Here is a 27,129-nt window from a genome sequence, read left to right as displayed (position 1 = left end):
ATAAATAGCTGATAGCATTTCCTGCTGTACTGGGGAGAGATTTTGTATTTTGAAAATAACCTGTCTTGATGCCATTTGTTGTTGCATTGCCAGCTATCTTTATCCTGTATAGACACACCAAGAGGTGTCATGACAGAGAACAGAGAGAACCTTGTGGCACGAGATGACCTTTGTCTTAATTTAAGTTCAAAAGAGGAGGATAAAGATCTGTAATTCAATGTAAGAGCTCCTATTCAATTCAATGAGAGTTCTGGTTTTCTCTCAGTATATATGCCAAACAAAATTACATTTTCATACTTTCATCATTGAGTATTACGTCATTTTCCAAATTTCGTATTGAAACCATTGGGAATATTAACATCTGAAAGGTTTAACTGTATACCAGGCTCTCCGGTGTAGCTTTGGAACCCAGATTGGGAAGTCAGAGTTGATCAATCAGTTGAGGCTTATGCTTTTCCACTGTTGCTTTCCCAGGCATAAAGTTAAAAACACTTTTCCCAAGAGTGCCGGGGGCCACGATAAGCTGCAGATGAGAATGTTTGTGGTAAATGAAAGCATTGTCATAGCAACCGCGACTGAAATGTTCTGATGTATAGTGTGTCTGAGTAAAGTGTGTGTGTGCGTGTGTGTGTGTGTGTGTGTGTGTGTGTGTGTGTGTACGCTCATCTGTATATGTGTATTTTTTAAGTGTTTGAGAGTGTTTTTCCAGCTCTCACTCTCTGTTTGGAAAATATGTGTCAGGGAAGTACACAGTGCAATTTTCCCCTAAACAAACCACTGGCAGACTACAATGCTTAAAATACGAGAGATTTATTTTTGAGACTCCATCTGGCATTTACAGCACCTGTGGGTTGGAGTCTGAAATCCAACTGCAAGTCAGCAATAAATGGGGAAACTCGTCGTATCACTTTTCTGGTCCTTTTTGATGTGCTACATGCTGTGTGCCCTTAAGTGGGTGCTGTCCTCTGACTGGGGAGCGTGGTTTAACTCTCAGTGTGGGGTTGAATTATTCATCGCACTTTCCCAGTTGCAACGCCACGTGTTAAAATGTGGCACTTTGCTATCCTTCCAAATGTGGCGCAACAACATTTCACACCGTTATGGACGCAAAGGAAGTGTGTGTTTGTTCTTGTTTGGGTGTGTACCTGGGTTTCTTTGTGTTTTGTTTTTGACATACATCCCCCACAACTTTTGTGAATTGGAAGGTTAGAGGAACGGTGTAATAACAGTGGAATAATAACCGTATTCCCTAGGCCTAGGGACACAGTATATCAGTGTAGTGTGTTTTGCACTCTCCTATTCTAACTATCCCAAAGCTCCTGAACTTGGCACTGCCAACACCTATTGACCTCCTACTTACACATCGCTGTCTGTACATTTTTTTAGCTCCTAATTGGGATATCATGAATACTGTTATCACCCACATTGACATTTGTATTGGTTTTCAAGACGTCTTCGTTCACTCCTTTATCGACTTTCCTTACTGCCCATCAATCAAGTAATGCTGCTCCGATTGGTTCCTTGGAAGTAGGATAGCCACTGGAGACCTGTGGTTCTGACGAACAGGATCACTTCCAGGAAGTTCTAGGGTGTTACAGTAAAAGCATTTGGTTGTTACAAAGGGCTACTATTGAGGGAAGCGTTAGGTGAGACCATATCCTTCACACAGAAAATTCATGAAAGTTTCTGTGTGAACGGTCACCGCGTAATCAGTCACACTGGCTAGTCACGCTCACCCGCTCCCCAAACTAGCTAATCAATGGAATAAGACAAGAAAGAGAGCAAATCAACTGTTTATATGTTTTTCTCAGCTGTTTGCATTCTCAGCACCCCATTTGTCCCCCCCCACACACATTTCAGTCAGATCCAGAAGCCTGGGCAGCGTTCCCTGGCTATCTGGATTCCTGGCCCAAGATAATTATGTGATGGGATTTTTCACTATTCGTGCCAAATGGAGTGTACAAAGCACTTTTCATTTGCATTTGACTTTATTTATGTGTGTCATGTCTTATGTGTTTCTTGCTTGAACCCAAACGATTTACTTAATGTGTGTAGGTGGGTCATCCATACGTTTCTTGAAGAGACATCCATGATTTATTTACTGTTAAGTTATGCTTAATGTACAGTGTGACCAACTGGCATCACTAACTCAAATGGTTGTTAATTGCATTGGCCCTCTGTGTTAGACGATTGTGGCAAGGAAAGAGGACTAAGTTGTTCTCAGGTGTTATGGTAAGATTAGGCAAAGGAGCTTCAGCAGTGCCGTGCAGTCAGGAAAGGCACTTGTGGCCAATGGCGTTACAAAGAAAGCTGTGTCTAGTGACCACAGAGTCATATGATCCAATAGGCAGACAGAGTTGTGGTAATGAAGAGGACTGGAAAAGGAATAACGACCATGCCACTCGTGTGAAGTCTTGCGACTTCAGTAAGGTCATGGCCTAATTAGTTATAAAACATTAATGTAAAATACCTGACCACGGCCATCCATCCCACTTCTGACACCAGTGTAGCATATTGGGGGTTTGCTGCCTAACCGTGACTGGGATAAAACCAGGGACCTACTGCATGCTAACTCAATACTTTACTGACACACACACACACACACACACACACATAAACAACGGCATTCACGGACAGAGCATTTGAATGAGCTGCAATCCATTGGAAACAAATGGCTTTATCATTCTCATATGGATAAAGGTCATTGACAGGATGAATTCCTTCGGAGAGGAGGGATGGAAGTCTGGCTAGAGATGACAGCTGATATCATTTTTGTTTCAGATGCATCTGTGTGATTTATTATGTGGGAAGTCAGGCTATAAATCAACCGCTCTGGCATTTCTCCTCTGCTAGGGAGTCACAGACATGTTACCGTTCCTGCTTTTGGATGTAGAGGCTTGAAAATCAGACATGCTAGCTGGACTTTCCCATTTCGGCTGTGGTTTCACACGATGCAGGGTTGTCCTGCTAGTGCATCTTCTATCCTCACATTTTGATGTTTTGTTTCTATTTTTTAGGGAGGTGTTTTAACCCCAACTGAGCAAATCGGTGTAAACTTTGTACTTGGTTGTCAACACTTTATAAATATGGCCCTTTATAGTAGTATATCCTTCCTAAGCTTACAAGTTAGCATGCTGGTCCACAAATAATGATTAGTTATTCATGGTTGAACCTCTCACTCTGTGGCAGTCATGATGCCCTGGTCCTTTAAAAAGTTGTCTGTGGACAACAAAATCACGGTAGAATTGCACATGTATAACTGTGTATAGCTGTCATTATTTGTGATGATTTCAATATCTTCGGTATATATTTGCTATGGACTTCTATTATACCAGCGATGATCTCTCGACATCCCATAAACACAGTGCATTTGGAGGCGTTTCGCACTGCCTAGCAACCTGTCACAACTGTAGCCAGGCTTGCTTTCCACTTGTAAGCCAGTAGAATAGGGTCTAAACATATAGGTTCTTCAACCTCACAGCAATGTCCCAAGAAAAAAAGCTTTAGTGGGACTGAAGTGATTTGAGTTGCGGATGTATCAGCTCCCTCAGTCAGCTTGTAGTGAATTCACCCACTGAATTCACTGTATTTCGTGGATCTGCTCTTGCCAGTCCTGCCATCCATGTGCACGGAGCTCGTTTTAGAGGGGACGAGGGCGTCTTTGCATTAATGATGTCTACTGACCGCCGCCAACCCTGCCAGCGCCATGCCTTTAATTTGCCGTGATGTTCTGTCGTGGTGTAATATGACTCACAGTGCATTGCACATGTGCTTTCTGAGTGGAGCCCCCCTTTGTCGCTTTGAATCAACTTGAGGCGCACAACCGTCACATACGCCACGCTTGCTTGCATGGGCTGCCTTGGCCAGCCCAGCTGACCAGCACAGCACAGCCAATGAGAAAAAGAAACAACAGTGTCTGTGTGGGCACTCAACCGTGCCAGCAAACAGTACATTGCTGATAAATCTACATAGATGAATCGTAGCAAAACAACGTATGATTTTTTTCAGCTGACAATTGGTGGCTGTGGGCTTAAAACGAGCTTGAGAATGGTGAACCGAATGTTGATTATTTGTATGTGCGTGTGTGGCCTGCATATTTATAGTCTGCTTTGTGTGACTGTGAATGTCAGAACTGATCTGAGAGCAGTGCCTGCAGGGGAATGAGGCAAGAATCCCCCAGCCTTTGGATTAGTGTCAGTGTGCAGGAAGCGAAGGCTGCGCTCCCCCCCCCCCCCCCCCCCCCCCTGAGCTACGTGTGTCTGTTGGGTCTCTAAAGCTGTCTGTTTGAATTCTCTCCATACTACAGTACATAGCGTTCCATTATAGTCTCTTGATTGTCTTAAAGCCCTTCATGACAGCCAGTATCCTCTCCATTAGTTCAGGTTTTCAATCCTCTCCATATCGGTCTGTAGCCACTTGAAATGCACCCCATTTGAACATCAATAGAAATCTATTTCAAAGAATCTGAGTGCGGCTGTTGAGAATTATTATTCTTAAATTTTTTTAGGGCGAAAATCAGCTTTAATATTGCAGATCAATTGTAGCTTCCATCAATGTACGTGTCTGCATAATTTCCAATCCCCCATATATTTTTGGGAAAATATACTGTATATATATATTTTTTAATATAAACTTTATTTAACTAGGCAAGTCTCTTAAGAACAAATTCTTACTTACAATGAGGGCTTACCCCGGCCAAACCCGGACGACGCTGGGCCAATTGTGCGCCGCCCTATGGGACTCCCAATCATGGACTCCCAATCATGGCCGGATGTGATACATATATATATATATACACATATATTTTGACTGGTACTATATATACAGTACCAGTCAAAAGTTTGGACATCCTACTCATTCAAGGGTTTTTGTTTATTTTGACAATTTTCTACATTGTAGAATAATAGTAAAGACATCAAAACTATGAAATAGCACATTTGGAATCATGTAGTAACCAAAAAAGTGTTAAACAAATTAAAATATATTTATATTTCAGATTCTTCAAAGTAGCCACCTTTGCCTTGATGACAGCTTTGCACACTCTTGGCATTCTCTCAACCAGCTTCACCTGGGATTCTTTTCCAACAGTCTTGAAGGAGTTCCCACATATGCTGAGCACTTGTTCGCTGCTTTTCCTTCACTCTGCGGTCCAACTCATCCCAAACCATCTCAAATGGGTTGAGGTCAGGTGATTGTGGAAGCCAGGTCATCTGATGCAGCACTCCATCACTCTCCCTCTTGGTCAAATAGCCCTTACACAGCCTGGAGGTGTGTTGGGTCATTGTCCTGTTGAAAAGCAAATGATAGTCCGACTAAGCGCAAACAAGATGGGATGCTGTGTGGCTGCAGAATGCTTTGGTAGCCATGCTGGTTAAGTGTGGCTTAAATTCTAAATAAATCACTGACAGTCACCAGCAAAGCACCTCCACACCATCACGCCTCCTCCTCCATGCTTGGCGGTGGGAGCCACAAATGCAGAGGTCATCCATTCACCTACTCTGCGTTTCTTGGCTCTTTGCAGAAAATCGACCATGAAGTCCTGATATACGCAGTCTCATCTCAACAGCTGATGTTGAGATGTGTCTGTTACTTGAACTCTGTAAAGCATTTACAGTGCCTTGCGAAAGTATTCGGCCCCCTTGAACTTTGCGACCTTTTGCCACATTTCAGGCTTCAAACATAAAGATATAAAACTGTATTTTTTTGTGAAGAATCAACAACAAGTGGGACACAATCATGAAGTGGAACGACATTTATTGGATATTTCAAACTTTTTTAACAAATCAAAAACTGAAAAATTGGGCGTGCAAAATTATTCAGCCCCTTTACTTTCAGTGCAGCAAACTCTCTCCAGAAGTTCAGTGAGGATCTCTGAATGATCCAATGTTGACCTAAATGACTAATGATGATAAATACAATCCACCTGTGTGTAATCAAGTCTCCGTATAAATGTACCTGCACTGTGATAGTCTCAGAGGTCCGTTAAAAGCGCAGAGAGCATCATGAAGAACAAGGAACACACCAGGCAGGTCCGAGATACTGTTGTGAAGAAGTTTAAAGCCGGATTTGGATACAAAAAGATTTCCCAAGCTTTAAACATCCCAAGGAGCACCGTGCAAGCGATAATATTGAAATGGAAGGAGTATCAGACCACTGCAAATCTACCAAGACCTGGCCGTCCCTCTAAACTAAGCTCATACAAGGAGAAGACTGATCAGAGATGCAGCCAAGAGGCCCATGATCACTCTGGATGAACTGCAGAGATCTACAGCTGAGGTGGGAGACTCTGTCCATAGGACAACAATCAGTCGTATTTTGCACAAATCTGGCCTTTATGGAAGAGTGGCAAGAAGAAAACCATTTCTTAAAGATATCCATAAAAAGTGTCGTTTAAAGTTTGCCACAAGCCACCTGGGAGACACACCAAACATGTGGAAGAAGGTGCTCTGGTCAGATGAAACCAAAATGGAACTTTTTGGCAACAATGCAAAACGTTATGTTTGGCGTAAAAGCAACACAGCTGAACACACCATCCCCACTGTCAAACATAGTGGTGGCAGCATCATGGTTTGGGCCTGCTTTTCTTCAGCAGGGACAGGGAAGATGGTTCAAATTGATGGGAAGATGGATGGAGCCAAATACAGGACCATTCTGGAAGAAAACCTGATGGAGTCTGCAAAAGACCTGAGACTGGGACGGAGATTTGTCTTCCAACAAGACAATGATCCAAAACATAAAGCAAAATCTACAATGGAATGGTTCAAAAATAAACATATCCAGGTGTTAGAATGGCCAAGTCAAAGTCCAGACCTGAATCCAATCGAGAATCTGTGGAAAGAACTGAAAACTGCTGTTCACAAATGCTCTCCATCCAACCACACTGAGCTCGAGCTGTTTTGCAAGGAGGAATGGGAAAACATTTCAGTCTCTCGATGTGCAAAACTGATAGAGACATACCCCAAGCGACTTACAGCTGTGATCGCAGCAAAAGGTGGCGCTACAAAGTATTAACTTAAGGGGGCTGAATAATTTTGCACGCCCAATTTTTCAGTTTTTGATTTGTTAAAAAAGTTTGAAATATCCAATAAATGTCGTTCCACTTCATGATTGTGTCCCACTTGTTGTTGATTCTTCACAAAAAAATACAGTTTTATATCTTTATGTTTGAAGCCTGAAATGTGGCAAAAGGTCGCAAAGTTCAAGGGGGCCGAATACTTTCGCAAGGCACTGTATATTTGTAAACAACAGCTGGTGCACGATATCTCAGGAAGTCTCTAGGTTTTGCTCGCCTGAGGTAGAGTATCTCATGATAAGCTGTAGACCACACTGTCTACCTAGACGTAGCTGTCTATTTACCACCACAAACCAATGCTGGCACTAAGACTGCACTCAATGAGCTATATACCGCCATAAGCAAACAGGGAAACACTCATCCAGAGGCGGCGCTACTAGTGGCCTGGGACTTTAATATATGGAAACTTTAATCCTTTTTACCTCATTTCTACCAGCACGTTAAATGTGCAACCAGAGGGAAAAACTCTAGACCACCTTTACTCCACACACAGAGACACGTACAAAGCTTTCCCTTGCCCTCCATTTGGCAAATCTGACCATAATTATATCCTCCTGATTCCTGCTTACATGCAAAATTAAAGCAGGAAGCACCAGTGACTTGGTCAAAATTGGTCAGATGAAGTAGATGCTAAGCTACAGGACTGTTTTGCTAGCACAGACTGGAATATGTTCCGGGATTCTTCCGATGGCATTGAGGAGTACACCACATCAGTCACTGGCTTCATCAATAAGTGCATCGATGATGTCGTCCCCACAGTGACTGTACGCACATACCCCAACCAGAAGCCATGGATTACAGGCAACATCCGTGCTGAGCTAAACGGTAGAGCTGCCTCTTTCAAGGAGTGGGACTCTAACCCGGAAGCTTATAAGAAATCCCGCTATTCCCTCCGACAAACCATCAAACAGGCAAAGCGTCAATACAGGCCTTAGATCGAATCGTACTACACTTGTTCCGATGCTCGTCGGATGTGGCAGGGCTTGCAAACTATTACAGACTACAAAGGTAAGCACAGCCGAGAGCTGCTCAGTGACACAAGCCTACTATACCAGACGAGCTAAATTACTTCTATGCTCGCTTCGAGGCAAGTAACACTGAAACATGCATGAGAACATCAGCTGCTCCGGACAACTGTGTGATCACGCTCTCCGCAGCAGATGTGAGTAAAGCAGGTCAACATTTACAAGGTCATCCTGTTCTCCCTGTTCACTCATGACTGCACGGCCAGGCACGACTCCAACACCATCATTAAGTTTGCAGATGACACATCAGTGGTAGGCCTGATCACTGACAACGATGAGACAGCCTATAGGGAGGACCGTGTGATGCAAGGACAACAACCTCTCCCTCAACGTGATCAAGACAAAGGAGATGATTGTGGACTACAGGAAAAGGAAGACTGAGCACTCCCCCATTCTCATCTATGGGGCTGTAGTGCCGCAGGTTAAGATCTTCAAGTTCCTTGGCGTCCACATCAACAAACTAACATGGTCCAAGCACAACAAGACAGTCATGACGAGGGCACGACAAAACCTATTCCCCCTCCGGAGACTGAAAAGATTTGAAAAGATCCTGAAAAGATTCTACAGCTGCACCATCGAGAGCATCCTGACGGGTTGCATCACTGCCTGGTATGGCAATTGCTCGACCTCCAACCGCAAGGCACTACAGAGGGTAGTGTGTACGGCTCCCCCCAGTACATCACTGGAGCCAAGCTTCCTGCCATCCAGGACCTCTATACCAGGCAGTGTCAGAGGAAGGCCCTAACAATTAAGACTAGCCACCCTAGTCACACTTGTTACTTTTATTTCTTTTTTTAGGTATTTTTCTTAAAACTGCATTGTCGGTTAAGGGCTTGTAAGTAAGCATTTCATTATAAGGTCTACACCTGTCTACACGGCGCATGTGACAAATACAATTTGATTTGATAATTTGGTTGTGATCCAGAGAGGTTAGAAAAATTATCTAGATCGTCTATGAGGCTGTGGAGGGATCCAAATTGTGGATCTAAAAGAAAACATGATTCATCAGCGTACAATGACGCTTTCGTTTTTAAGCCCTGGATTTCTAATCCCTTGATATTATTGTTGGATCTTAAAAGCTAACATTACGATGGCCATAATAAATAGATCTGCCGATTATGGACAACCTTGTTTTACTCCTCTTGACAGTTTTAAACTTTATGAGAAGTAGCCATTATTTACTAATTTACACCTAGGGTTTGTCACGGCTTTCTTCTGTTGAAGGAGAGGCGGACCAAAACGCAGCATGGTTATTTTGATACATCTTTATTAAAGATGAAAATAGAACAATATACAAAAACAAGAAACGTGACAAACCGAAAACAGCCTTATCTGGTGTAACAAACACAAAGACAGGAACAATCACCCACAAAACCCAACACAAAACAGGCTACCTAAATATGGCTCCCAATCAGAGACAATGACTAACACCTGCCTCTGATTGAGAACCATATCAGGCCAAACACAGAAACAGACAAACAAGACATCCAACATAGAAGGCCCACTCAGATCACACCCTGACCAAACAAAACATAGAACATACAAAGCAAACTATGGTCAGGGTGTGACAGGGTTACTATACATGATTTATTTCAAAAAATATGACAACTGTGATGGAAACAGAACATTTCGTTACAGATTTATAAATGCCAACAGATAATTTTGTTCATTCGACAAGGTGGGATCTTTATGTGTCAATAAAATGAATCATGCAATAAATGGCGGTGGAAACGATAACCATCATATCGAGGTAAACTTGGTGTGTGATTTTCCCACTACGACTCAGGAAAGCATGCAGTTTATTAGGCTACAGATGAAATAAGTTATGATAAAATTTACAGGCTGGTGAAAGTGCACAGAGATCTTGATGTTTCTTTCCAATATATATTGAGGGTCTTATTCTGGTGACATGATGATCGATGCTTGACTGCCGTTTGACAAATACAAATATTCTCACTTTTATCCATGATAATCTTATCATGTACACAAGCCTATCCACACAGTCTACCCACACTGTATCTGCCAGCTGTTGGCTAGAGCACACATGACAAGACCAGAGTAGGCACATTTGCTGTTTAACGCAACAGTTTGTGACAAAACTAACGGTAGAGTTAAAAATGTAACATAAATACATTGAAGTTTCATTCGGTACATTCAAACTTAAGAGAAAAAGTACATTTTGTGTGCACCACATCATCACACACAGTTTTTTATCCGCAACAAGTCAGTTTGTTGGAAATACACCACTGGTGGGAAAATGTGCATATTTCCTTGTGTGTGATCACACATGCAACTACGTCAACGACTTTAATTGGCTGATGCGCATTTTGAGACGGATAAAAGGTTTAAACTTCAACTATTTCTAATGTTCCCATAGCCACACCCGTCCCACTCTCATGAGAAGTTCAGAACGAGAAAGTGTAGGCTATATAGAAATAAGGATGCTCAAATTGGGTTGGTTCCCACCGTTCAGAGTTAGCTAGCTGAACGGTTGAGTGTCCTATCTAGATAGATAGCGAACGACACCACACATGTCAAAGGTAGCAACCTTTGGTGTTAAGCCGACATTCGTTTTGTTTGGCTAACAGGAGCTGTTTCTTCAAAGTTGTTACCCCACCATTGAATCACCATCCCCCTTTTGATTCCCTTGTACAAAATAAGCCTAGCAGTGCATTTTACCTCAAGTTACTTGGTTTAAACACAGTCGGCACATGGTATTAACACGCGTTGGCTTGGCTAGCTACCTATGGTGGTGGTTATAGCCAGCTAATTAGGTAGCATCACTCTTAGAGCTACTTTCACCAACCTGAAAGTATATAGAATGACTTTATTTCCCACTCCCCTGGTGAATAAAGCTCTCTTTTTCTCCTTACCTGACTTCCAGCTAATGTTACCTCATCCAACTTACCTGTTGAATAGCAGCTTGTGGTGCGGGTATCCATTGCTCCCCCACCGGTCGAAACGAGATGTCAACAGGTTTAACGACCAAGTCATCAGGGAAGGGGGAGAGAAAGCAACGCAAGGCTAGCAAGGCTTGTCCTGGCAATTTCAGCAGTTACATGGCCCATTCGGATTCCCATCAGTTATGTGCTGCCTGCCTCGGTATGGACCACACTATGGCAGCTTTTTTTGACCACGCTAGATGTGCACATTGTGCCCAGCTGGGTCCAGGTGTCCTTAAATGTAGCGCAAGGTACATGGAAAGGGAAACCTCCTACTAGGTGAGTGGTGACTTCATCCTGAAGTTGTCGAGGAGGTGTGGGGACGTTACGGCAGAGCTCTGCCGTCGATCTGTAGGCATCACAGGACAATGCACACTGTCGCTTGTTCTTCGCGATGAGGGATCACTACGCTCCTCTATACAGTGCTTCTGTACTCTGTTTTTTAAATGTTTTAAAAATGTATTTAACCTTTATTTAACTAGGCAAGTCAGTTAAGAACAAATTCTTATTTACAATGACGGCCTACCCCGGCCAAACCCTAACCCGGGACTCCCAATCACGACCGGTTGTGATACAGCCCAGGATCGAATCAGGGTCTGTAGTGACGCCTCTAGCACTGAGATGCAGTGCCTTAGACCGCTGCGCCAATAGCCTGACCCCCTGCTTTACCAAACCTGCTCGGGGTAGGGCTTTGTCCAAACAACGCCTTTCCCCCTGGGTAGTGGAGGCTATCACCAAGGCCTACAGTTGTCAGGGACTGCAGTCTCCCCTGGGTGTCAAGGCGCTTTCCACTAGAGAAATTGCTACGTCATGGATACTGTTCAGGGGTATCTCCGTCTCTGAGATTTGTTTGGCGGCTAGTTGGGCTTCCCATCACACCTTTGGGAGGTTCTATCGTCAAGGTTTGTCACTGCGCCCTTCTTGGCACACACAGACCTTGGCGCTGGAGCTGAGTAGGATAGATCAGGTACATTACTACAGTTGAAGTCAGAGGTTGGAGTCATTAAAACTTTTTCAACCACTCCGCAAATTTCTTGTTAACAAACTATACTTTGTGCATGACACAAGTCATTTTTCCAACAATTGTTTACAGACAGATTACTTCACTTATAACTGTATCACAAGTCCAGTGGGTCAGAAGTTTGCATACACTAAGTTGACTGTGCCTTTGACCAGCTTGGAAAATTCCAGAAAATTATGTCATGGCTTTAGAAGCTTCTGATAGGCTAATTGACATCATTTGAGTCAATTGGAAGTTTACCTGTGGATGTATTTCAAGGCCTACCTTCAAACTCAGTGCCTCTTTGCTTGACATCATAGGGAAATCAAAATAAATCAGCCAAGACCTCAGAAAACAAATTGTAGACGTCCACAAGTCTGGTTCATACTTGGGAGCAATTTCCAAATGCCTGAAGGTACCACGTTCATCTGTAAAAACAATAGTATGCAATTATAAACACCATGGGACCACACAGCCATCATACCGCTCAGGAAGGAGACGCGTTCTGTCTCCTAGAGATTAACGTACCTTGGTGCGAAAAGTGCAAATTAATCCCAGAACAACAGCAAAGGACCTTGACAAACAATCAGCATTCATCACGCTTTCAACTCAGGTGAAACATCGGAGAAGAATGTTGTTGGTGTTGCAGATTCCCGAAAGTAGGAAGTAATGTTGTGAATAAAATGTCACAGGGAAAACATTCTTTTAAGCTATTATTTGATTTTCCTCTGGCCAGGAAATACTTTTTTCCTTATTTATTATTGTTATTTGGAGCAGTTTGTGTGAGAGTGCTGCAGCTCGAAGAGAGCCCAAGCATGGCCTTTTCCACAGCAATTTAAAAAGGAGCTGCTACAGTGTTACTGCGGTTACATCGTTCCTTGGAAAGCTATGTTTGGAAGTTAGCTTGCATCATAAAACACATGCCAATAGTTTAAAATGTCTCATATAGTTAGTTAGAACTTCTGAAATGGATTACTCCTATACCAGGCTGGTATTTAATGTGGTTTATTATGAGATGATTATAATGGATTTAAGTGGGGTCATTCATGCTCATGATAACGGCATATTTTTTTGTGAGCAATTATCCTGTATAAAGTACAAGGCAACGTAGAAGCGGTACAGACAAGCAGTACACAGGGGAGAAACATCAGAATAAATCAAATAAAAATAATAAATAAAGTAAAGAATCAAAAAGAAAACACAAAACAAATAACTGCATCATAATGCAATATACCTGCAGGTTTTAAGTGAACTGTTACCAAAGTGGAATTTGTGGTATTGTGCTTAAGGATATATTTATGGCATCAGCTTTGGTTCTGAAGTCGTTGAGCACACCGATCCACCCCTCTTTGCATGCTGATAGGCTCCTGTTTGACCTTGTGCCCTTGGCAAAATATTCATATCAATCTCTGTCAGAGTAAAGGGACTGACGATAGGTATTTTAGCCCTGCATTTCCTTCGTTAGTCTCCTTAAGTCCTGTACTTACTGCAAATAAAGAGTTCCTTTTCAACAAAATGTAAAGGGAACCCTTAAAGGGGAAGTCCAGTCAGAGATATATGTTGCTCCTCACATTTATTGGTATATTTGATATAATTTATTATGTATGTTTCAAATCAAATTGTATTTGTCAGATGCTTTGTAAGTGAAATGCTTACTTACAGGCCCTACCAACAATGCAGAGAGAGAGAAAAATAGACAAATGTTAACACGAGGAATAAATACACAATGAGTAATGATAACTTGGTTATATACACAGGGTACCAGTACCGAGTCGATGTGCAAGGGTACGAGGTAAAGTCTATGTGTGGTAATCTAGGTAGTCTATGAGGTAATTGAGGTAGATATGAACAGTGCCTTGCGAAAGTATTCAGCCCCCTTGAACTTTGCGACCTTTTGCCACATTTCAGGCTTCAAACATAAAGATATAAAACTGTATTTTTTTGTGAAGAATCAACAACAAGTGGGACACAATCATGAAGTGGAATGACATTTATTGGATATTTCAAACTTTTTTAACAAATCAAAAAACTGTTCAAAATTATTCAGCCCTTTTACTTTCAGTGCAGCAAACTCTCTCCAGAAGTTCAGTGAGGATCTCTGAATGATCCAATGTTGACCTAAATGACTAATGATGATAAATACAATCCACCTGTGTGTAATCAAGTCTCCGTATAAATGCACCTGCACTGTGATAGTCTCAGAGGTCCGTTAAAAGCGCAGAGAGCATCATGAAGAACAAGAAACACACCAGGCAGGTCCGAGATACTGTTGTGAAGAAGTTTAAAGCCGGATTTGGATACAAAAAGATTTCCCAAGCTTTAAACATCCCAATGAGCACTGTGCAAGCGATAATATTGAAATGGAAGGAGTATCAGACCACTGCAAATCTACCAAGACCTGGCCGTCCCTCTAAACTTTCAGCTCATACAAGGAGAAGACTGATCAGAGATGCAGCCAAGAGGCCCATGATCACTCTGGATGAACTGCAGAGATCTACAGCTGAGGTGGGAGACTCTGTCCATAGGACAACAATCAGTTGTATATTGCACAAATCTGGCCTTTATGGAAGAGTGGCAAGAAGAAAGCCATTTCTTAAAGATATCCATAAAAAGTGTAATTTAAAGTTTGCCACAAGCCACCTGGGAGACACACCAAACATGTGGAAGAAGGTGCTCTGGTCAGATGAAACCAAAATTGAACTTTTTGGCAACAATGCAAAACGTTATGTTTGGCGTAAAAGCAACACAGCTCATCACCCTGAACACACCATCCCCACTGTCAAACATGGTGGTGGCAGCATCATGGTTTGGGCCTGCTTTTCTTCAGCAGGGACAGGGAAGATGGTTAAAATTGATGGGAAGATGGATGGAGCCAAATACAGGACCATTCTGGAAGAAAACCTGATGGAGTCTGCAAAAGACCTGAGACTGGGACGGAGATTTGTCTTCCAACAAGACAATGATCCAAAACATAAAGCAAAATCTACAATGGAATGGTTCAAAAATAAACATATCCAGGTGTTAGAATGGCCAAGTCAAAGTCCAGACCTGAATCCAATCGAGAATCTGTGGAAAGAACTGAAAACTGCTGTTCACAAATGCTCTCCATCCAACCTCACTAAGCTCGAGCTGTTTTGCAAGGAGGAATGGGAAAAAATTTCAGTCTCTCGATGTGCAAAACTGATAGAGACATACCCCAAGCGACTTACAGCTGTAATCGCAGCAAAAGGTGGCGCTACAAATTATTAACTTAAGGGGGCTGAATAATTTTGCACGCCCAATTTGTCAGTTTTTGATTTGTTAAAAAAGTTTGAAATATCCAATAAATGTCGTTCCACTTCATGATTGTGTCCCACTTGTTGTTGATTCTTCACAAAAAAACAGTTTTATTTCTTTATGTTTGAAGCCTGAAATGTGGCAAAAGGTCGCAAAGTACAAGGGGGCCGAATACTTTCGCAAGGCACTGTACATACTGATAGGGGTAAAGAAAATAGGCAAGAGGATAGATAATAAACAGTAACAGTAGCGCATATGATGAGCCAAAATAGTTAGTCCAAAAAGGGTCCATGCAGATAGTTAAAGAGTTAACCATTAGCTACCCGGACAATTTAGTAATTATATGGCTTGGAGGTAGAAGCTGTTCAGGGTCCTGTTGGTTGCAGACTTGTATTGGTGCCGCTGGCCATGCGGTAGCAGAGAGAACGGTCTATGACTTGGGTGGCTGAAGTCTCTGACAATTTTTAGGGCCATCCTCTGACACCACCTGGTATACAGGTCCTGGATGGCAGGGAGCTCGGCACCAGTGATGTACTGTGCAGTCCGCACTACCTTCTGTAGCACCTTGCGGTCGGATTCCAGGCAGTTGCTACAACAACAGTCCAAATGCTCTCAAAGGTGCAGCCAAAGAACATTTTAAGGATCTGAGGGCCCATGCCAAATATTTTCAGCCTCCTGAGGGGGAAAAGGCATGGTTGTGCCTTCTTCACAACTGTGTTGGTGTGTGTGGACCATGATAATTTCTTAGTGATGCGAATGCCAAGGAATTTGAAGCTCTCAACCTGCTCCCCTACAGCCCGTCGATGTGGATAGGGGCATGCTTGCCCCTCCGTTTCCTGTAATCCACGACCAGCTCCTTTGTCTTGATGACGTTGCGGGAAAGGTTGTTGTCCTGGCACCACACTACCAGGTCTCTGATGTCCTCCCTGTAGGCTGTCTCATTGTCGTCGGTGATCAGACTTACCACAGTCGTGTCCTTTGCAAACTTAATGATGGTGTTGCAGTCGTGCGCGGTCACAGAGTTGTGAGTGAATAGGGAGTATAGGAGAGGACTAAGCACGCACCCCTGAGGGGCCCCCGTGTTGAGGGTCAGCATGGCGGATGTGTTGTTGCCTACCCTCACCATCTGGGCTCAACCCGTTAGGAAGTCCAGGATCCAATTGCAGAGGGAGGCAACTTAGTGGTGAGCTTGGAGGGCGCTATGGTGTTGAACGCTGAGATGTAGTCAATGAACAGCATTCTCATGTCAGTGTTCCTTTTGTCCAGGTGGGAAAGGGCAGTGTGGAGTGCAACAGAGATTGTATTATCGTTGGATCTGTTGGGGCAGTATGTGAACTGGAGTGGGTCCAGGGTGTCTGGGATGTTGGTGTTGATGTGAGCCGTTATCAGCCTTTCAAAGCATTTCATGGCTACAGATGTGAGTGCTACACTGCAATAGTCATTTAGACAGGTTACCTTGGTGTTCTTGGGCACAGGGACTATGGTGGTCTGCTTGAAACATGTAGGTATTACAGACTGGGTCAGGGAGAGTTTGAGAATGTAACTGAAGACACTAGCCAGCTGGCCAGCACATGCTCTGAGTACCCGTCTGACATGGTGAATGTTAACCTTTTTAAAGATCTTTCTTACATCGGCACACGTTCATCTGGAACAGCTGGTGTCCTCATGCATGATTCAGTGTTGCTAGCCTTGAAGCGAGCATAGAATCCTTTTAGCTTGTTGGTAGGCTTGCGTCAATGGACAGCTCGCAGCTGGGTTTCTATTTGTAATCCGTGGTAATTTGCAAGCCCTGCCACATCCGACAAGCTTCAGAGCCATTGTAGTTGGATACGATCTTGGTCCCGAATTGATGGCTTGGGGGTAGAAGCTGGCCTGTTTGATGGTTCGTCGGAGGGCGTAGCAGGATATCTTATAAGCGTCCGGATTAGTGTCCCACTCCTTGAAAGCGGCAGCTTTAGCCTTTAGCTCATTGTGGATGTTGCCTGTAATCCATGGCTTCTGGTTGGGATATGTACGTATTGTCATTATGGGGACTACGTCGTTGATACACTTAATGAAGCATTAATAAAGCAGGTGACTGATGTGGTAAACTCCTCAATGCTATCGGATGAATCCCGGAACATATTCCAGTCCGTGCTAGCAAAACCGTCCTGTTTGTTCCTTAGCATCCACTTCATCGTACCACTTCTGTATTGAGCACGTCACTGGTACTTCCTGTTTGAGATTTTACTTGCATGCAGGAATCAGGAGGATAGAGTTATGGTCAGATTTGCCAAAGGGAGAGAGAGCCTTGTATGCTTTTCTGTGTGTGTGGAGTAAAGGTGATCTAGAGTTTTGTCGCCTCTAGTTGCACAGATGACATGCTGGTAAACATTTGGCAAAACAAATGTTAGTTTCCATGCATTAAAATCACCGGCCACGAGAGGCGTCGCCTCTGGATGTGCATTTTCTTGTTTGCTTTAGGCCATATGCAGCTCATTGAGTGCGGCGTTAGTGCCAGCATCGGTTTGCCACATACAACACTTAAGGAACACAGTGAAAAATACAAAGTAGTCTGTAATGTCAGAGGTTAGTTTAGTTTTAATAGTTTTAAGTGTTGTTATCAACAATGATGGTATATCATGGCAGGGGATACAGTAGCTGTATGATAGCATTGTGGACGCACAATTAGCTTAATTGAGACTGGGATTTCCACTTTTAATTTACGCTAACCCCTGTGGCAGTATTGAAGATTTGAGACACATTAACAATAGTGAATACACTCATAAAACTCATGAAAATCATTATAATGGCATGTTTAACCATTGTATACATTTGAAAGTGGTGCCTTCTTAGGCATAGACAGGGGAGATACTGTATAATCCATTGTATAATTTACACTAGCTAGTGTGCAACCTGTGAAAAGCTAGCCCTTTTGCTACTCATATGTTCCTACGTTCTATGTTCTACTCCTAGAGCCAGTTTGCGCTGTTCTATGAAGGGAGTAGTACACAGCGTTGTACCAGATTTTTAGTTTCTTGGCAATTTCTCGCATGGAATACCCTTAATTTCTCAGAACAAAAATAGACTGACGAGTTTCAGAAGAAAGTACTTTGTTTCTGGCCATTTTGAGCCTGTAATCGAACCCACAAATGCTGATGCTCCAGATACTCAACTAGTCTAAAGAAGGACAGTTTTTTGCTTCTTTAATCAGCAGTTTTCATCTATGCTAACATAATTGCAAAAGGGTTTTCTGATGATCAATTAGCCTTTTAAAATGATCAAATTGGATTAGCTAACACAATGTGCCATTGGAACACAGGAGTGATGGTTGCTTATAATGGACCTCTGTACCCCTACGTAGATATTCCATTAAAAAATCAGCCGTTTCCGGCTACAATAGCCATTTACAACATTAACAATGTTGACACTGTATTTCTGACCAATTTGATATTATTTTAATGGACAAAAGATGTGCTTTTCTTTCACAAAATTAGGACATTTCTACGTGACCCCAAACTTTTTTGAACTGCACTCTAAGTGCCATAAAGTAATCATAAAATAGCCGTAAAGTCATCAGAAGAAACTCTCCACAACACTCTCTATAACTTACTGTATGTTTCACTTATTAAAAGCTAACGAATGTTGATTGTTGACACCTGAATTCAACAAAATGCAGCAGGAGAATGTGAAGGAGTTTCATGTATTGTCTGTACGTGTCAATATGGGAGCCTATTTCTATTTAGTTGTTCTGGCTTCAGTGTTGAAAAATGAGACAGCCGGACATGTCACATAAATGCAATGCTAATTCAGTCATTTCGGAGAGCAACCTAAGGACAGACATGACTCTCCTTGAACCTGACCGTTCACAACACAACCACTCAGTAAGACAGTTGTAGTTGCCTCGTCTCTGACATAGCTTGGAGTTAACACAGAACGTCTGGGTCTAGGCCTAGACGGTGTGAGAAATCTGGGAATCCTGCAATTGCTGCTATACTGAAACACCAGCTATTTCATTCAAAGGAGAGGGCTGTCTTGAATTGAGAATGTCTTTACTATTAAATAAATACACATGAAATTAGGTGCATTTACATTACACAGAAAAGGACGAGAAACGCTACGGAATTGTACTGCTAATTCATTCAATGTCTCATATATAGATATTACGAGACGTGTCCATGTTCACAACATGCTCTGGGCAATAAAAAATACCTTTAACACATTTCATCGACCCAAATGTTTAAATCTGGGTGTATTTTCCCAATGAGGCCCAAGCCTCAGAGGGAGCATGAGGTTCCCCAGTAGTGGAACTGGCGGCGGCAGGATGTCACGACACACCCCTCCATGTTGGCCTCCAGTTCCCACCCCTGGCACTGGCAGTCCAGGTTAATGTTTTGGAACTACACGAGGTGTTTGGCCCCGAGCTGAACTGTGTGCAAAAGCGTGTCATGGACCCAATAACTCAGACTTAATGGCTGAGCTAGGGCGATTGTTATCTGTTGTGGTATGCTGTAGATATTCCACTGGACCTTAATAAAGAAGAGACTGCAGTGTATTGGTACCCATGAGATTCTAATACGGGAATGGTTTCATGTTCATAAACGCTGACACCACCTGCTAACCTGATCGATATTGTATATGCTGTATTGATAACCTGGAATGATAAGCTGGTATTTGTAGATAACATGGAATGATAACCTGGCATTAGATACCCTGTACTGATAACCTGGTACCCATAAATAACCTGTAATGATAACCTTAATGATAACTTGGTCTTTATAGATAACTGGAATGATAACCTGGTATTTATAGATAACCTGGAATGGTCTTTGATAACCTGGTATTTGTAGATAACTTTGAATGATAACCTGCTATTCATAAATAACCCGGAATGGTCCCTGATAACCTGGTATCTGTAGATAACCTTGAACGATAACTTGGGACGATAACCTGGCATTTGAAGATAACCTGGAATGATAACCTGGTATTCATGTCCTGTTTATCTTTTGTTACAGTGCTGTCAGTTGATGGCTTAGGAGAGGATGTGCTGGCTGGTACTCTTGGAATTGTCAGAGAAAGAGAAAATATTATGACTGGTCATCTGGGGTGAGACAATGGACATCGATAACCACAGATCTACTGCAAGAGTGAACCCAGCGATCGGACATCGGAAGTTTGAATGGACAAATGAGACATTGGGACACTATACGGAGTGCACAAGGAACGAAAATCTTTCCTAGTAAACCTGGAGGCAGGGAAATGAGTAAGTCATGTCCCAAATGATTGCCTTAATTATTACATATATACCTATATATGAAGTGATGAAACTAGAGACTTATCCGAGTTCAAATATGTTTTTCATTATGTGTGAAACAGTGTCTTGTAAGGAAGAGATGTGAATATTTTAATAAGATAGAGAAAAATTGTTTGGTTGTAATGTCGACAATGTTTTAGTTGGGTCTGCTTTGTAGGTGTCATTGATAACCAAATGGTGGAGCTGCTCTCTGCTTACTTGCAGCCAGCAGAATGAGTCGATCTATTTTTATCTCGTTTCGTATTGTCAACCAAAATAAGGCTGGCTTGAGGCGGAGCTGCTCGCTCAGCTACAATGTCTTTCAATTCACAACATCATGTTATGACAACCATATTCCAATTCAGAAAGGAGTATGGAGTCAAAAATTAGACAAAATGACTCAATATACATGAAACATATCTGATTATTTTTCTCCTCTATTATTCACATACTGTAAGCATCTGGTTACACACTCTCAAACACAAAAGATGTCAGGTACGCACACACGTACGCACGCACTCGCTCACACACACACACACACACACACACACACACACACACACACACACACACACACACACACACACACACACACACACACACACAGAGAAATCTACCGAAGTGACACAAAGGGTTTTCCCTACGATGCAAATTGTATTATGTTAGTGATAGAATTGATCAGCTGCTTTGTTGACGCAAACCTCGATCCATTTGAAGTTAACTGTATGCAAAGTAACATGGAAGTGTGTTATATATATTTTTTTAAACCTAGCCTTGACTATATTACTTAACCAAAGTTTAAACCCTGATTTTATTGTACGTGGTGGACACTTCCTCTGGATATGTCGTGAAAATAGATACACATTGAATAGAACATATATGTACATATGCTGATGTTTATATTTACGTGTCCTACGATGTGTCGCAAATCATGACATGCGAGACAATTCTATTTAGTTTGACTGTTAACAACGTTCAGATCTTCAGAAGTTATGTTCCATTTTTATTTACATGAACATTGAACATGTTGTGGATGCTGCTCCAACAAGATCCATGATTTTCCACTTCAATTTGAGTTTTTTTGACAAGTGGGCTATTTCTTCTTTTTCTGTGCTGTTCTCATATAACTGCTCGTAGAAAATCCGCCCACTCTCTTTAGGCCTGCTTTCAAAGACACAGATTTGTATGCACTGCTTGCTTGTTGCAGCGTTGTCAGACAAATCAAGTGTTTGCTTTTGTAAAACATAAATGCCATCTCGTGTTTATCCCCATCCTTCTTACATTCAGTCAACAGCCAAGAACTTAGTGATGCTCGCTCCTGGGCGTACTGTCTATTATTGTGAGGTCGGCCCATGACGGCTGTGCATTAGAGCATCAACTACACAGAGTTTTATATTTATTTTTTATGTTACAGAAAGGGGTGGAACCTAATATTTTATACTGTATTATTTGCATAGGCAATGTACTGCATTTCTATATTCTCTCCCATAAAAAGAAAACGAACATATTTCATTGTACTGTCTGAAAAGACATAGATCACTTGAATCTGGAGATGGAAAATGCTCTGATATCAGTGTCTGCCCCCCCCTTTCAACCTTATCAACCTTATCAACCTTACCATGCTAGCCTCTGCTAAAATTGACTTTGTTATCAAATTCTTAAGCATCATTGGGCTATTTACCCTTGATCGCAGAAAGAGTAAGCGCTGTCTATTCCCTGATCCCATAGTCCCATTGTTCTACATTTTGAAGCAAACACAAAGCGCATGCACATTCTGAAAATTGACGTCTATCAATCAGTGTATACGTTTAAATCTAAATCCCTCAGCAATTATTGGTATCATTTAGTGTGCCTGGCAAAGAGTTGCTGTGTCTTGCCATAGTTAAGCTAAAATACTCCCAAATTGTAGTTGAATAAGCCGTAACTTAAGGGAAAACAAAGAGAAAGATGTATCTTTCAAAATCAAGTTTTTCTAGTATATTACGATGTTGCTATACTGTTGGATACTGTATACTGTTAGCAAAGCTGACCTTCTTCCTAGTTAACTACCCAAATACGTAGTACAAGTCCGAAGTGGTGGCTTCTTTTGAAAATATCAGTCAGCGTTATGTTCCGGCATAATGATGAGAATATTTAAAAAATCCAAAAAACATTATAAGTAATTGGTATAGCCTGAGTACCCAACAATGATATTTGACCACATTATGGTAACATATTATGGTAATGGCCTAATTGTGATTGGACTGAACTGAAAAGACAAAGTCAAAGAAAAGGCTTTTTACAATGCCGTAATATCAAAGATGGGGCTTAGCCCTGTCTACAATATCTATGTGTACCCTTAGTATAGATATGAGGCCTGCTTCAAGGTGTGACTAGTTACAGTGAAAAGGTCCAGAAAATGTACAACTAGCTGGTCTGTCTTTGAACACTAACCTGGGCCCGTACTCACATAAAGTGTCTCAGAGTGCTGATCTAGGATCAGTTCCCCTGTCCAGGTTATCTTATTCATGGTAATATAAAAGGCAAAACTGATCCTTTATCAGCACTCCTTCTCTGACGCGCTTGATACATACAGCCCCAAGTATGACAAATGCATACAAATCAAATCAAGTTCCTCACTTCAAAATCATTACAAAGACATGTTTTAACCATTGCATACATTTGAAAGTAGTGCCTTCTTAGGTATAGACGTGGGAGCTGCTAAGGGTCCATAGTATATATAAATATATTTTTTCTGCACAAGCTTCATAGTCAACAGGTGTAGACTAACAGTGAAACGCTTACACGCGGGTTCATTTCCAACAACGCCGAGTTAAAGATTTTTAAAAAAATGTAATACGACATTTAAATAGTGACACGAGGAATTAATAAACAGTGAATAACAAATAAAAATAAAGAGTAAAAGTAACATGGCTAAATACAGGGAGTACCAGTACCGAGTCGATGTGCAGAGGTACGATGTAATTGAGGTAGTGTGTTGTACATATAGGTAGGGGCAAATTGACTAGGCAGCCGGATAGATAACCCACAGTAGCGGCATGCGTATGTGGTGAGTGTGAAAGTGTGTGTGTTGCGTCAGTATGCATGTGTGTGCATGTTATGTGTGTTTGGGCGTATTTAGGATGTGTGTGTGTGTGTTTGTTACTGTAATATGTTTCAGCCATGGAATCATTGTACCATCACTAAGTACGTTTACCGTGAACATCCACATGGAAATGGCATGGGTTATTCTTCTGTTAAAATGGAACTCAATGTTAATGCAGTATGTGTGTGTATTTGAACCATTCATTTTCATGAACACTGGAGGGTCATTAAAGGGAGTGAAATCAAAAGGGAACTTGATATTAAAACAACTCCGTTGAAGTGTATTTCAGGAAGTGTATCATATTTTTACAGTCCACATGTGATAAAGTGCCCACGTTTTGGTCAGCCTTGCTTTTCTTCTGCATGAAGCTTTGTTTTTGAAAAGTGCATCCTAATCTGAGATGTTTGTATTCTTTTCTTGCGGTTACTTCCTGTCTGTGTACTCACTTTGGAGCTCGTTCATTTCCTACCTATATTTTTTATTTTTTAAATTTTATTTAGGTAAATCTTCAGACTTTTTGATTTTCTACATTAATGTCATTTTTGTAGGCAGCAATATGAGACGTGATCAAACGGAGTATGTGCAATGTTGAATAAAGAAAAATATAATATATGGAATAAAAAACGACTGCGAGAGTGACTCGAAGGTATTGCAACAACGTGATCTGTGAGTGGTATTCATATGTCACCTCATCATTTACTGGTTATGTCCTTATGCAAGAACATGTTTTGCGTTATTTTCTCTCCTATAGATGTTGATATATAGTGTTTGGCAGGATTCCAAATCCAAAGACGCATATGGCAATTACAATAAATAAGGACTTGATGAATTTAATTCGGAATAAGATGTTTCCCTAAAAATGCTTATTGCTGCCATAGGCATTCTGTGACTCATCCTAGTTTTTCCAAATTTGGAAACAGACAGTGTCACCCAGGTTCTTTTAGAATGTTTCAAGCTTTCTTATGTCTGTCACCCAGTTGCCTCGAAGGCTTCCCAATAACCAGAAATATTCTGTATAAACCGCTCTTGACAATTTTATTTTACTCTTATCTCATCATTTGAAAGATATTCTTGACAAGACCATTTCTAAAATGTGTTAGTCCACAACAATGTCCTCAGAAAGTCTTAGAGCTACATGGATTTCTCGAGACGATAACCAGTGTAGCCTCGTCGCTAACCAGGCTTCCCGAAAACACATTCCATGGCAGAAATGAGCTGAAGAGGGGTCGAACCACGTCAAACCACTCAAATGCCTTGCTTGGGCAGAGCTCCAAAGGTTCTCACCAGATGAGTGCTGTGAGGACTAAAGATGTCTACAATACAAGCACTGGTGACAAAACACTTCAGAATGTTTGAGGCACGCTGGTTTTCACAGCATTTCTACTTTATTTCGAGATGAGCTAAGGCTGCAGCACGGGAGAAATGGTCTATGATGCTGGCTATATCAATAATATAATAATAATATATTAATAATAATATGTTTATTGAGTGATATTTGGCTGTACAGGCTAGCGTGAGGGACAGGAAGTAGCTAGCCACAATGAGGTTCATTTTGAGAAACGTCAGCTAACCTTGTACCGTGAGCTACTAGCTAGTTCAATTTCGGTCACGATTAGAAATCCATTTAAAAAATAAAAAATTAAGAATGTTATTGACCTCAAAGGTTAGCTGTGAGCCCAGTATCTAGCTTATCCAGGGTCAGTGATAGGACTACATAGAGCAACCATGTACTGTCTATCTCCCTCAAACCTCAAAGCCTTTTTTTCTTTGTCCCTAAATTACAAGGGTTGAATTTGCACTAAACATATTTATATGTCAGCACTTAAAAGCCATGTGCAACATCTGGTATATGGTTTGCCTCAGATACACTGTCTGCTGGTATCATTTTAAATTGAGAACATGTAACGTTTAGCTATTCTCTGTTTCCGATGACAGATCCCCATAAGGCCAGTAATGCCACCATGCTGTAGGCCTATGGTTGCATTGATGATGCATGCCATATGATAAGCTGCTAAATGGATTCAGATAGCTGATATACTGATATACTGAGACAGTGACAATCAAACAAAACAGATTGGAGATCTTACAACTAGACAAAAAGGAAATGTTCATTTGAGAATACAACAGAGAAACACAGACAAGAAAATTAATTTAAACCTATACAATTCTCTCCACCAACAAGGGGGGTGTGAACAGTTTGTGTCATGAACAGTGCTTGTGCCCATTGAAATAGACTTGGATGTTCCCCAATACTGGAAGGTGGGCCCCGAGTGAAAACGTTTGGGAACCCCTGGTCTAAAAAATAATAGATCATTGAGTAGTAACAAGTAGGTTATTATTACTAAAGCATAATTTCAGGTGAACAAAAAAAACTCCATCCCAGTGGTGGCCAACCTCGCTCCACTGATCCCTGGTCTACTGGGTGTTCCGGCCCAGCAATAGCACATTTGATTATCAACTCATTAGGTTGGATAAGTTTACTCAGGTGTGTTATTGCTGGGCTGAAACAAAACCCTGCACACCCAGCAGACCTCCAGCAGGATTGGCCTGCTCCAATTGTCATTGGTTGAAACATTATGTATGATGTTTAACTATATTTCTGTATACAACATGTGCTTACATTAGGTAGGAATACACATATAACCCATGGCATATACACTCAGTGTCCAGTTTATTAGGTACACCCATCTAGTACCGGGTCAGAATCCCCTTTGCCTACAGAACAGTCTGAATTCTTTGGGGCATGGAAATGTTGATCAATTGGTATCAAGGGACCTAACGTGTGCTAGGAAAACATTCCCCACACCATTACATTACCACCACCACCAGCCTGTACTGTTAACACCAGGCAGGATGGGGCCGTGGACTCATGCTGTTTACGCCAAATCCTGACTGCCATAGACATGACGCAACAGAAACAGGGATTTGTTGGACCAGGCAATGTTCTCAATTGTCCAGTGTTGGTGATCGCGTACCCACTGGAGCCACTTCTTCTTGTTTCTAGGTGATAGGAGTGGAACCCATTGTGGTCGTCTGCTGCAATAGTCCATCAGTGACAAGGACCGATGAGTTCTGCCTTCCAAGATGCCGTTCTGCACACCACTGTTGTACTGTGCCGTTATTTTCCTGTTTGTGGCCTGCCTGTTAGCTTTCACGATTCTTGCCATTCTTCTTCGACCTCTCATCAACAATCTGGATGTTTTTTGTTTGTCCCACCATTCTCGGTAAACCCTAGACACTGTCTTGCTTGAAAAGCCCAGGAGGTCGGCCGTTTCTGAGATTCTGCAACTGGTGCGCCTTGCACCGACAATCATACCACGCTCAAAGTCGCCTAGCATTCGATCGAACAGTAACTGAATGCCTTGTCTGCCTGCTTTATATAGCAAGCCACAGCTACGTGGAGCAAATCCTTTTCGTGAACAGGGTGGTGTTTTAAATAAACTGGTTGACCTACATA

The 27,129-nt window shown here is 41.9% G+C and overlaps 1 protein-coding gene across 1 annotated transcript in view; it reads left to right on the top strand.

Moving 5' to 3' along the window:
- Window positions 1-24,520, top strand: part of LOC110506296 (potassium voltage-gated channel subfamily A member 1-like) — a 38,137-nt gene extending 13,617 nt beyond the window's left edge. The window contains exon 3 of the transcript XR_002470945.2: window positions 20,310-24,520. The gene's annotated coding sequence lies outside the window, so the exon portion shown is untranslated. The remainder of the gene's footprint in view (window positions 1-20,309) is intronic.
- The last annotated feature ends 2,609 nt before the right edge of the window (window positions 24,521-27,129 follow it).

Source organism: Oncorhynchus mykiss, chromosome 26, assembly GCF_013265735.2.
Source record: "Oncorhynchus mykiss isolate Arlee chromosome 26, USDA_OmykA_1.1, whole genome shotgun sequence".
NCBI lineage: Eukaryota > Metazoa > Chordata > Actinopteri > Salmoniformes > Salmonidae > Oncorhynchus > Oncorhynchus mykiss.
Note: the sequence above shows the minus strand (reverse complement) of the source record. Positions and strands in the feature narration are given on the sequence as shown.